The 12,363-nt window shown below is 35.8% G+C and overlaps 1 protein-coding gene across 9 annotated transcripts in view; it reads left to right on the plus strand.

Moving 5' to 3' along the window:
* The window catches only part of RIMBP2 (RIMS binding protein 2), a 78,675-nt gene that overhangs the window by 6,891 nt on the left and 59,421 nt on the right, over positions 1-12,363 (plus strand). For all 9 annotated transcript variants that reach the window (XM_082774310.1, XM_082774312.1, XM_082774315.1 and 6 more), the window contains exon 2: positions 6,878-6,967. The gene's annotated coding sequence lies outside the window, so the exon portion shown is untranslated. The remainder of the gene's footprint in view (positions 1-6,877; positions 6,968-12,363) is intronic.

Below are 12,363 nucleotides of genomic sequence, written 5' to 3' on the forward strand. Positions count from 1 at the left end.
TATCACCAGATACATGACTATACGTAGGTATGATTTATGTTTCTCATATTTAATTTGGTGAAAAAGCTTAAGCAGAAGCAATCTAAACTCTGTGCAATTTCTGCCTATATATGTTAGAAAAAGTTTGGGGTTTGTTTTGTTCTGTACACAGCTGATCCTAATCTGTGAAAAAAAATATATATATATATTTTTTTTCCCTAGGGATAGTCAATAATTCTACATACAACTTCTATTTTTTTTCTGTCTGTCATTCATTTTCCTCATTTATTTCTCTAAAATTTCTGGATGCATGCTATCTTTTGTCAGACTAGTAATTAGACTGCTTCAAGCCTTTGTTTGTTTGAATGGGTATTGTGTAGCAGTGTCATTAGGAAGGGGTGACAGACGGTTCAACTAATGTTTGGAACCCAATGTCAAGATTACGGAGATGGGTGAGAAGGTTTATTGGAAGTATGAAGTCCCGCTTCCTTCTCACTTACACATTAGTCTGCTAACATTCAGTCAGCATTTGTCTTGGCATATGTTTTGTACTGTGTCTTCTAGTAACTGGCTTGATGAGTTGTTAATCTCTATTCTACTTGCCTCTGCTAACATCTGTGATGGTTTGATTTGCATAGGTTAAATGGTAGACCTAATTGGACTGTAGTAAAATGTTGCTTCATAGGCACAATTAAATCATCAGAGTTGCTACATCTAGTGAATAAATTAAGAACAAAGGAGAGAGCAGCAAAGGAAAAAAGGATATTAGGTTTGTAAAAGGAAGTCAAAAGTAATATGTATTAAAAAAATAGAAAGGGTGAGGGAAGAGTGCACGAGTGCTTTTCTACAGGTTTGTTTTTCATTCTGGTACTGGTCATGAGTTGAAAAATCTGAATCTGTCAAGTTCCAAAAGAAGCTGAAAAATCCCACAAGATATCCTCTTAGTGCAAGCAATAGGAGAGGGGTGCCTTTTTGTGTGTTCCTTTTAGATTTTTGGTAGAGCTATTAAAATGAGGGGGAAAGGCTGTAGCGGAGAAGCCCTAGCATTCATTGACATGCTGGAGGCACAAAGCACGTATCCTGCCTATTGCCAGTAAATCTGTCATTTGTGATGGCTGCCCTATGTATTTGCTGACCTTTTCGTTCTGTTGACTCGGAGGTTCTGTTGGAAGCTGGCAGTTGTAAGAATAGAAGTGGGAGGTGTTGCCCTGATAATGCATTCAGTGCTAGCTGTCAACAAAGGAGAGGGAATGGGAAAGGATTCTGTTTATTTCAGTATAGTATTTTAAAAAGACATCTGTCTCCCTTAAAACGTATTTGAAGCTTCAAAGCTCTTTCAGGATCCAACCATAAGATCCCTATGAAGACAACTCACGGCACAGTAATCAAATGTGTTGAATTTCCTCTGAAGAGAAAAACAGTCTTTTGTGTGCCCTTCTGGCTGCAGTAAAATGGGCATATACGCAATATACATCCCTGGAAGAAAACTGTAAAATGTCCATTTCCTGTACATGACTTTAATTCTCTTTTTTAATACATGAATTGTCTGTTGGGTGAAATTTAGCTCTGGGTTGTCTGGGATAAACTTCTTTTTTTTTTTTTTTTTTTTTTTTTTTTTTTTTTTTGAAGGTTTATATTCAACAAGTCCAGAAAATATTGAAGCTGATATCATTAAGGGACCAAACCACTGAAACCAGTGGATTAGACAGCAAATCACAAACTGTGATGAATGTGATATAATTCTTAACTGTCATTTGCAAAAAAACATGTAGTAATTCACAGCCACAAGACAAGAAGTTCCTTCTCTAGTGTGAAGAGGATATGTGTGTTGAGTACAGTTAAGTGTGTTTCTCTGAGTACAGTTAGCATCTGGAAGTATTCAACACTGGAGAAACTGGCTATGGGAAATTTGGAGAGAGAATGAAACTGTTGAAGTACTGTTCATGTATGCTATACAGAAACTAGCCTGTGTTCTTGCTTGGGCAATAAATATGTGCAGCTCCCGTTAATCCCATAACAGGTTGCTTTCAGGACATGGCAAACAACTGGAGTAGTGTGTGGGAAGGCAGATTTGGAGTGGAGCTGTCACTAAACCACCTGGTTTGGAGTATGACTTTGGGCAAGTGGCTTGATCACTCTTCCACTGCTTCTCTGCCTTCTTAAATTAAAAGACAGACTCGGAGTACTGAGGCTGTATTTCTGTATCTCTGTATTTCTATATCTCTTCTGCATTTGTGCAATGCATAGATCTGATTTGCAGCTGAGACTTCTATAATATAACAAATAATAAGCAAACATGGGAATATTTTGTTTATTTATAACTTCTTTCTATAAATCAGGTAGATTGTTACTCCAAGAATGCTCTGAGAAAAGCAATTTTTTTAATCTGTTGCTTTCCTTTCTATGAGCAAGTGAATTTCAGTATTCCTATTTGTTGTTTTTTGTTACATGCAGTTATTTCTAGTATTTGACACTTAAATGCATGAGAAGTGTACTGTTTAAAAGCTTTTACATAAAGATAAGTAATAAATAGAGTCAAGGTAAACCCCAGAATGTTAAAAATCATTTATTGTGTATGAGCTGGTCACAGAAGCAGTGAGTTGTGTAAACATCAGGTTTCTCCACATACAGGACATTAGATACGGCTAATACATGTTCAGCTGTTGTGCATTCTTGTATAGCAAGCAAATATATTCACCAGATGTAGCAGTTTCCTGTGACTATTTTATGAGAGTACCCTGGAGAATTTCAGAAATTAGACGAATATTTAATCTGTATGCTTCCTTCTTACTTCATACAGTGTTTCTCCTGCGAGGTGAACATGCACAAACCTAAATAGCCTCCTTTCTCCAGCTTTACCAACTATGTTGAGAAGCAGCAATACATATATATGTATTTTTCCATTTTATTTTTAATATGAGTATAAGGGGAAATTCTGGGTAGGCAACTTGTTTTATATTTTTAACAATATTTTCCACAATCCAACCAGCAGGAGCCTTACATATTACTGCTAAAATCCCAATCACATTTTGGAAGTCGCAGAAACCTTTTACAGAAGTTTGAGTAAACTTGCCATCCTTGCAGAGTTGGACAAGAGCTTTAGCAACTCAACCCATTATTATTTGGGTACTGTGACCTAAGATAACTGTGATGTGTTAGGAATCTGGCACATGCATTCCTGTAGATTTAACTGCAGTGCTTGAAAGTATTACTGTTCCCAGCTGGATACCTGTCCCTTTGGAGATTATTGTCCTCACAGCAAGCCACAGACTCATTGGATGGGCATTGTTGCTGAAACCTTTCTTTATGATCAGTTTGACTAAAGGATTAGACTGCAACATGAGGTGACAGAGAAATAAGAGACGTGTCCTGTTCTGATAACCTTTTGCAGAGGGACATGACTGGTAATAATATGCAGTAACTAAGCACTTGCAGCTGATTCTACCACGATTCTTCTGTCAGAGCCCTATTGTAAGGATCCATTGATGCTAGGAGATGACTTAAGTCAACAAACAACAGAAACTAAACTTGTGGGAAATTCTGAATTTGCAGTAATTATGGCTTGGATCATCTCTGGAAGATGTGGCCTGATGAAGTAATTGGCTAAAACTTAGAAGGCTTCAGTTCAGTGTGGCTTTTACCATGTTATTGCACAGAGACCCTTGAGTTGTTTATTTGTTGTTTCTTAATGCTTTTTCTGAAAGTAAGTAATCCAAATATTGTCAGTCTTACATGTATTTATGTCAATTCAAAGCACACTGCTGATGTATATAAATACACTCTGCCCTTGTTACAAGTACTGCTGAAGTGGACCTTTGCATCCAAGTTCCTTACCTGTTCTTTATGTGTATTTTCTAAGATAGAAATGTGCTGGTAATTCCTGCTACTTGTCAGGAGATTCTTGATCTTTATGGATTTGGTTGGGAGGGGGAACATAAGTGATGCTTTATCCTGACAAATGCAAAATAGGACTGCCACTGGGATGAACAGAACTCGAAGCAAAAAGAAATAGGCTTACTACTAAGGACCAGTGAAACTGAGATGGTTGCTGCCCTACTTCTGTTCATCCTAAGATGGTAAAATATATTTTCTTCAGGTAGGACTAGCAGCCAGCCCAGTTGCTCTGCCACTTCTCATAAATTGTTTTCTATTCTGCAGAATTTAAGTAGGGTGTGAAGGATGCTGGCCTAGATTGCCATCAGTTACTCCTTTTCTCCTCTCCCTTCCACCCTTCCACTTCTGCTTGAATTCCTTTAATAACATAATTAAAAACTGGTAACTCATTGTCACTTGTTCTCCATTAAGATCAGCTGAGCAATACCAATTTGTAACAAATGCAGATCGATCCATTAAAGTCGATGTCAAATCTCTCTTGACAAAAGCCTGCAGTTGCAAGGGTTGCAGAGCAGCTACTGTAGCCCATTTTTGCCTAGAAAAATGCAGAATAAACATAAATGCTTTACAAATGACTTTCAGTAATTTATAGGATGCAATGATTTACTTGCATATCTAAGGAACTGTTCGGTGCAGTTTGTTCCTATTGGAAAAAAATTTACTGATTTAATTCACACCTTTGAAAATGTAACGTGAGCTAAGAAATTCTTCTCATTTTGGCCCTCAGAACTGTCTAGCATCTCAGAGTCTGACTGCCATTTTTAATTGCGTCCTGAACAACAGATTTTACAGAACTTGAGAAATTATAATTGCAGAGCTCCTTATGTGTGAGATGATAGGTATATCTGCAACTAGGAGACTGCAGTTTGTCGTCTTAGTTTGATTCAGTGCAGTAACAGTCAAGAGGACAGCTTCCCACTGATGATGAGGTGTTTTGATATTGTAAAACGATGGTGCTCTAATGTGTCATTCCTTAGCCTAGCCTAAACTATTTTCACTGTTTATATCCAAACTTGACTGTCAGACTGGCATTAAGGGTGTGGTCAGAAATGCAGTCATTTCTGCAGAATGAATTGCTATATTAAAATCAGAGAAGAACACAGAATGGCCTTCTCTGTGTGAAGTGTTCTATAAAACTGACATTTTAATCTGATTTTCTATAGTAAAATGATTCCCACGATCATACTGTGTATCTGACCCTGTAAGTTTTGAACCCAGTGGCTGATTTTAATCACATTTGGCCTTAAAGGTAATAAATTGTAGAAAAAATTGTATGTACCATATAACACAAAACATCATTTGAAGGTCACATGTTCTTGGATATCAGAATCAAGGAGCCATTAGGCAGAAATCTGTGAGCTTCATTATTTCTGGTGCTTAAAGCTAACGATGCTTAGGAATCAATTTAGATAAACAGTTTTGTTCATTGGAAACACTATCTATTCAAAACAATCTTGTAAGGAGAGAGTTCTGAAATTGGTTCAGGAAAGATATGCTTAAAATAGCAAATTTTTATTATTATTTAAGTACTATAAAAATACTTAAATATCAGAATCTTTAAATTCCTCTTCTTTTTAGGGCTTATGTTGGTGAACCAAAAAAAAAAAAAAAAAAAAGATTTTTTTTTTCATGTCGGGAATTTTAAAAAAGAAATTATGATAAAGTGTAACTTGAACAGTTTTTCTTAAGACCTCAGCAGAATTAGAGTAGCTCTGGAGATAACCTGCTGAACGTATGGATTGTAATGGTGCAGAACCAGAAGTTATTTCAAATTACTCAAAAGTGGGTCCAATTTTGCCCACCTTAATATAGTTATTGGCAAATGTAATCGATGTTTTCAGAAGATAATGTGTAATGCACACTGTTGGACAGATTTCAAGGTTGCCCAGCATGGCTGGTTATGAAGTTACAACTTTCATAAGGAACTGAAGTCAGGGCATTGATTTTTGTTACTTTGTAAGGGGAAGGGGGGGGAGGGGGTGGGAAGAAAAAGAATTACTGAGATCAATTTCACTACTTCATGTTTAAAATCTAGCTAACTAAAAACTCCTGGTCTGGCTAGTGCATAACCTTTTCCCATGCGTTCAAAACATTGAAATGCTTTCACTCTTTACGTGATTACTGTGAGAGATTTAATCTCAGATGACTATTTCTGTTAATGTGCAAAGAAGAAATTGTCAGAAGTACCAAAAAACTCTGCTGTTTTTCCTGAGCTGCAGGTGTTTTGATTTGTGCGATCCCCCCACAAGCTTGACCTTTGATTATGTATTTGAGGTTTATTTACTTTTCCTTTGTTTGTTATTATAGTGCTGTGTAAATACATAAGAATACATACCTGAGGCTGTAGTTAATACCTTGATGTTTAGGCATAGGTTACTTAGCTATTGACTTCCATCTGCAGTTCTGATTTGCCTGCCACTGTAGTGTATAGGTGCTCTACCCAGGCTCTAAAAATTATTTTATTTGAATGTGTGTATATATATATATAATAAATAGACATACTATAAAAAGAAATAGATATTATAAGTATACTTAAATATATGAATATAAAAATGTGTACATGATTGCATGCACAGTTATTGCCTTTTGCCCTGAAAATGCCTTCTAAAGATCTAAGTGTCAGAACATTATTCTGGGAACCAAGTCTCTTCCCAACTCTTAGTGAGGCAGCCAAGTTTGAGCTCCTTATTACATCCGCAGGGAGGTTTTTATTTGGTTGGTTGTTGTTTTATTTTAAAAGCCTGTAATTTCAGGTCATCTCTCTTTGTCTGCACATCTTTAATCAGATCATCTACTGAAAACATGTGGTTTTATGATAGAGCCAACTGTAATTGCAAGCTAATCTGCTGCTTCTGCACCTTCAGTGCCTTTGGCTGTGTGCCTGATACTACTCTTAATAGTATGTTAATACCAAATAATGTAAAAACATTGCTTCCTTAAGAACTTAATAGGATATACTGTAATGGAGATAAATGGCCTATAACACCCTTTATTTGTGTTTTAGAAAAATGAACTGAAGGATGATGTGCAAGAAACGAATCGCCTGAGCCTTCAGTATGCAAGTGTGTCCCACAAAGCACTGCAATATGACCAGGTAACATCATAAGCACAAAACTCATACGTTCATTTGTTACAGGAATCAGGCCACAAAGTGGATAAAAATGGACAGTCCTTTCTGATTTGCTTTTTTCTGCTTGAAAACATAAAATAAAACATAAAATATTTCAATTAAGAAAGGTTACAAAAGTGTATTTTACGAACAAATGTTATTTTCAAGTGCAAAGGTAAGACACTGATGGGCTTTAGAGAGTTGTTTTATTCCTCTGATGAATCTTCTCTTAGTATCATAAATTAATATTAGCCTTTGGGAAAAAAAAAAAAAAAAAAGACTTTTTCAGTGATTTTGATAAGATTTGATTGAAAAATCTCTGCTTCTTTCTGAGAAATGTTGACAGAAAGGATTGCTAGCTAGCAGTGTTTTTTTATTCCCTTCTGCATTTTTCCATTGCATTTTTTTAATTTCTCAGTAAAATATTGAAACGCTGCTGTCCAGCAGTAATTTTCACAAATTCTGTTTAACAGCTGTTATTTTCCCTGTAGCATGGCACATGGCGTAAGTCCATGTCTCAGCTATTCCAAGTCCTGATTATAAAAACATTTTAATAGCAAGTATTTTTCTTCTTTTTTTTTTTTTCTCCCCTTCCTGTTACAGGACAAAAGATGTCTTCTTAGCTGTGATTGTGTCACAGTGATTGTGTCTGTGGCAAATACTGCATTGCATGAGTAGTATGGGAGGAGAGACTGATGTGCCTTACCTTATCACATATGCATTCAGTGGAAGAAACATCATGAACCAGCCACTTTACAAGACTACATATAGCTAAAAATAAAACTCCAATCTGGGATTTCTACAGGGCTTAAGTGAGTTGCTCAGCAACCTCATTCACATCAGAAAAGCTGTAACTCATATAGCCTTTGATGAAAGCCCATCCCCAAACCTTGCAAAACAGTGGTAGCTGCATGCTTTGATATCTCTGATGTGTATATGTCACTGAGTAGCCCAGTGCTGAATTTCCAAAACAAACAAGGTCTGATTTAGTCCCCAGTACAAGATAAATTACTGAGATTCAGAAATAACTATGGCTAAATTTTGTATGTAGCACCTGGTATCAGAGCAGACCTGAATTTCTCGTTGGTGAGGAAAGTAAATTTTTTTATATAAAAAAGAAGTGCAATAATACTTTATGTTAGGACGAAGCCATGAGGATCATAGCATGCTTAATTTTATTCATCCATCTGTCCAGAATTTCTTCCTCTCCTAATGTTTTTCTCTTACCTTTGTTGTTTACACATCACCCTTACTATTTAGTTCACAAGTCACATAAAGTCAGCTTTATATTTTAGCTGACATAGAAACAGCATGCAGCATTAATGCAGTGAAGGGTTAGTACATTGGTGACACTAAGCCCTTTTACAATCAGAAAGTGAGGAACTATGTGGTTAATAATACTTGTTATGGGTAACATTTGTATCTTATTAAAGTGAAGAGCTTGAGATGCATTGAAAAACCTAGTAAAAACAATTTAAAATATAAGGAATAATGTCAACATTAGTCACATTAACCACTAAATTAGTAATAAAATTACCTTTTACTATTACAGTGTCAGGATTTGTCTATTTGCCTTACTATGGGTGTTTGTAAAATAGTGCTAAAGTCACATTGGAAACATTCTGGAAGCCTGTGCCACTGATTTAATATCACAGCCCCAGTAGGATCAAAGACTTCCTTCAAGCATACCCTCCCACCTTCAACAATTTTAAGAATATGCAAGAGAAGAGAACGTTAGCAAACCTTATGTGTTCCTATGTGCCTAATAAGTTTTCTGAGGGAATGATCCTCTCCCCCCCCCCCCCCAATGCACATATAAAATGAGGCTGAGGGATGGATTGTTTGTGCAGTTTGGATTACTTTTAAGAAAGTGTGAAACTATGCAAACGTGAATGTTGAGGTCAGAGCAGATTTCTAACAGAGTTAGGGCTCAGCCCTGAAGGAGAAAACCTGCTTAAAATAGTTTGTTGTTCTTCCCCCTTGAGAACTGGACTGAAAAACAGGCCAACTTTATCCAAGCAAATGGGGCTGGGAGAATGTTTATGCATTCTGCTGCGTAGCACAGATAAAAGTACTGCTCATGTATGCACAATGTAGTTGTTGAAATTTAGCTCTGGAAAGGAGCAGGGATGAGTTGTGCTACTTTTAAATCCACAAAATAAGGCAATACTGAATTTATGCAGTATTGTGTTGTCACTCTGCATAACAGAAACAGAATTGCATTCTTGAAGTGGAGTAATTGTGAAAAGATTTTGTATCCTTAGAATTGCTATGACATTGGCATTTGACTTGTTTTGCTGCTCATCTGAATATGTATATGTTAGTGTTTTTATATAAAAAGAGAATAGGTATTATTTATTCAGAGTTTATTTCTACGATGCCTGAAATCATACCATTTTCATGGTAGTTTCTGAATCATCTTTTCTAAACAATATCAGTGGTGTGAGAAGTTAGCCAAAGTCTAGAATTAAGGCCAAAGGTGCCTTTCTGTATTCAGGCACAGTAGACATAGCTCAGCACCTGTGGTTTATGTACAACACAGTAAATTGTGAGTGGCAGAGAACATTTTTCAGTCTGAGCATATCAGTGAAGAAAAACTATAGTTCACACAGAAGGAAATTGTCTTTCACCAAGTGGAGCTTAGCACTCATATAACAAAACAAAACAGTAGTTTACTTTGCTGATTTTCAATAACTGTTTTCTGGATTTGAGTTCAGAAAGTGGAACATACTTCAGCAGTATTCGTAACTGACTCAAATGAGGGTGCATTTAGTAATTGGGAAGTCACAGGATGAAAAATAAATTGGTTGATGCCTTGAACAGAGAAAAATAACAGATCAAAATGTTCCCTAAGTTTCTGTTGTGAAATTAGAACTGTTTATGATGGCACTCTATTTAGGTCAACTGTTTTTGCCACTGGGAATATTGATGTTTTGATGTGTTCTGTGTGTAATTCAAGTTCATGCATATCCCATATGCTCTAACACAGCCTGCTTGGAGGCAGCATTACATTTGTGTTTAACAACAGATTTTGCCCAAAACCAAACCAAAACAAATGATAGACTCATCAGGTTTTATGCTGGGTTATATAAATACATAGATCACACCGCTCTGTGATACACAGTATTCAGAAGGAAAAAGCCCTGATAGGAACTTCTGCAGAAATATTTAAAGTTGCTAAAATTATGAAGAGTAATTATTGGAAGGCAAATAGTAGAATAGGTTGTGTTATTTCCAACCTGGAAAATGAAAATGTACACAGAACATTGTTCAAAAACTTATCTGCTTAAAGAGAACATAGAGAATCAGATTATCACTTGGGTGGTCCTACACTTCAACTAATCTAGGTATGTGCTTTGTGATCCTGAATGAAAATCCTGAGAAGATGTGTTAAATATCTGTGGTTTTATCTGTTCCTACTTCCCAAATTACATAAGCAGCCTGATACGTACTGTTTGTTGCTATAGACTTGTCTCTGCCAATGGAGAAGAACACACAGCAGAAAGGTACCGTGCTCACTAGCTCCCTAGAATTATTCAGACTACTCTGACTACTAAGATTTAGAAAACACTTCACAGGAGTAGTCAGTATCAACGATTTCAGAGATAGGGAAAACCAAAGCCTAAGTAAAATTACCTTTTCTTGAAACTTAGTCAAAATTTTGTACTTCATTCATTTTCAGTAAATTAACTGTCACCAGTGATAACGAACTTGCACTGCTGATGCTGATACCTCATTGCTTCCTTTTTCCACTTCCTTATTCTTCAACAATATACACCGACATATCTAAGCAATGAAAGACAATACAAAGGATGTGGGAAGTTAATAGATTCTGAAAATCCATTTTCTAATAGTTTCCTTAGCTATAAAGAAATGAGGGAAGAGGAAAACAAAAATCTATGTATGGAAAAAAAATCCCAAGGATGACAATAATTGCATCAGTTCTTGTGGAAAACATGATTTGTTCTGTTCTCCTATTTCTTTTTTTTTCTTTTTCTTTTTTTTTCTAGTCCACTGAACTCTAAAGTTCCCTATTACAAAGACAAATACGAGGGCTGGCTGCAACTGCTGAGATTATTTGGTCCATGGAAAAATTTGCAAATTAACAAACTGGAGCCAAAAGGCAAATAGAAAGGCTGAATCAGTTTCCAAAACATCACTTTAAAAAATCATCTCAGAGATACCCATGTCAGAAATTGCTTATTGCCTTTCATTCTTTAAAAAAATGAAATTACAGTAATTAGAAAAAAAGAGCTTGACACTTCTTTAACAGAAGTTAGACGGAAAGATGAGCTGCACCAAGATTAAAGCAAGCCAATGTGTTTTCCCAATACTTCACATGCTTTGTTAGTCCTTTGTTAGTTATCATCCCAGCATCATTTGTGCTTCCATTAACTGCGTTGCAGTTAGCAAGGGAAAACAGATACTGCTTGGAACATTGTTCACTAAAAATATTATGGTTCTTTCTTTTGCCTTCTGACATCCTATTAACATTGCAGAGAAGGGAAGAGCAGTATTTATGAAATAGCACATGAACACTATCTATTTTTTACCAAGGTATCTGTTAGTGATGGGTTTTCATTCTTAAAGTAAACATTGCTGCTCTTGATATGGTACGAGCTAAAAGAATCTTAGTGCTACACATCGGTATGGGACATAAGCTCATAAAATGCTTAGGTTATTTCATATATATCCGACTTTCAGCTGATATAAATTAAAGAAAGGACTTTTCCATGGCAGGATAAAGTAGTTCAATCTTTTGTTTTCTTATTTTCTGTGTGTGTTTATGAAATAATCACTATAATTGATGAGTCACAAAATCCTGTATAAAAGGAGTTATTCATACTGAAATGGTTAAGTTAGCACCACACAAATTAAGCAGGAAAACAAATCCTACTATGATGAGTATCTGTCCTTTAAAAAACTGCTGTATGCAAATATTTTAAGGGAGAGCAAGGGTTGCATAGTAATACCTGTTTCTGAATTGTATGGACACATTTCAAATACTAGTGTAGGCTGATTATGCACCATAATACATTTGATTCTGTTCTGAAGTTAAACTAAAAAGTAGTCCAGGAAGACGCATAAGTTTTATACATATGAGTTATTTTTCTATCTGCACTTTAGATATCTGTGTCTCTTTATAGTACATCCATCTTTGATGCCTCTGAGATCCAGGGAAATTGGGAATTGTTTAATTACCATTTATTTTGTTTATTATATAGTATATTTATTTACCTTTGCTATCTTTATGCATAACTACAACTTCATTGCTAGGTTTTAGCTCCTTTCAAAAGAAAATGTTTCACAAATACGGGTACATGAGATGCACGCAATTTAATCACAGAATATTCCCTTCCATTTACCTTTTATATTTCTTC

The sequence above is a fragment of the Aythya marila genome, assembly GCF_965140915.1.
Source record: "Aythya marila genome assembly, chromosome: 17".
In the NCBI taxonomy this organism is placed as follows: Eukaryota; Metazoa; Chordata; class Aves; order Anseriformes; family Anatidae; genus Aythya; species Aythya marila.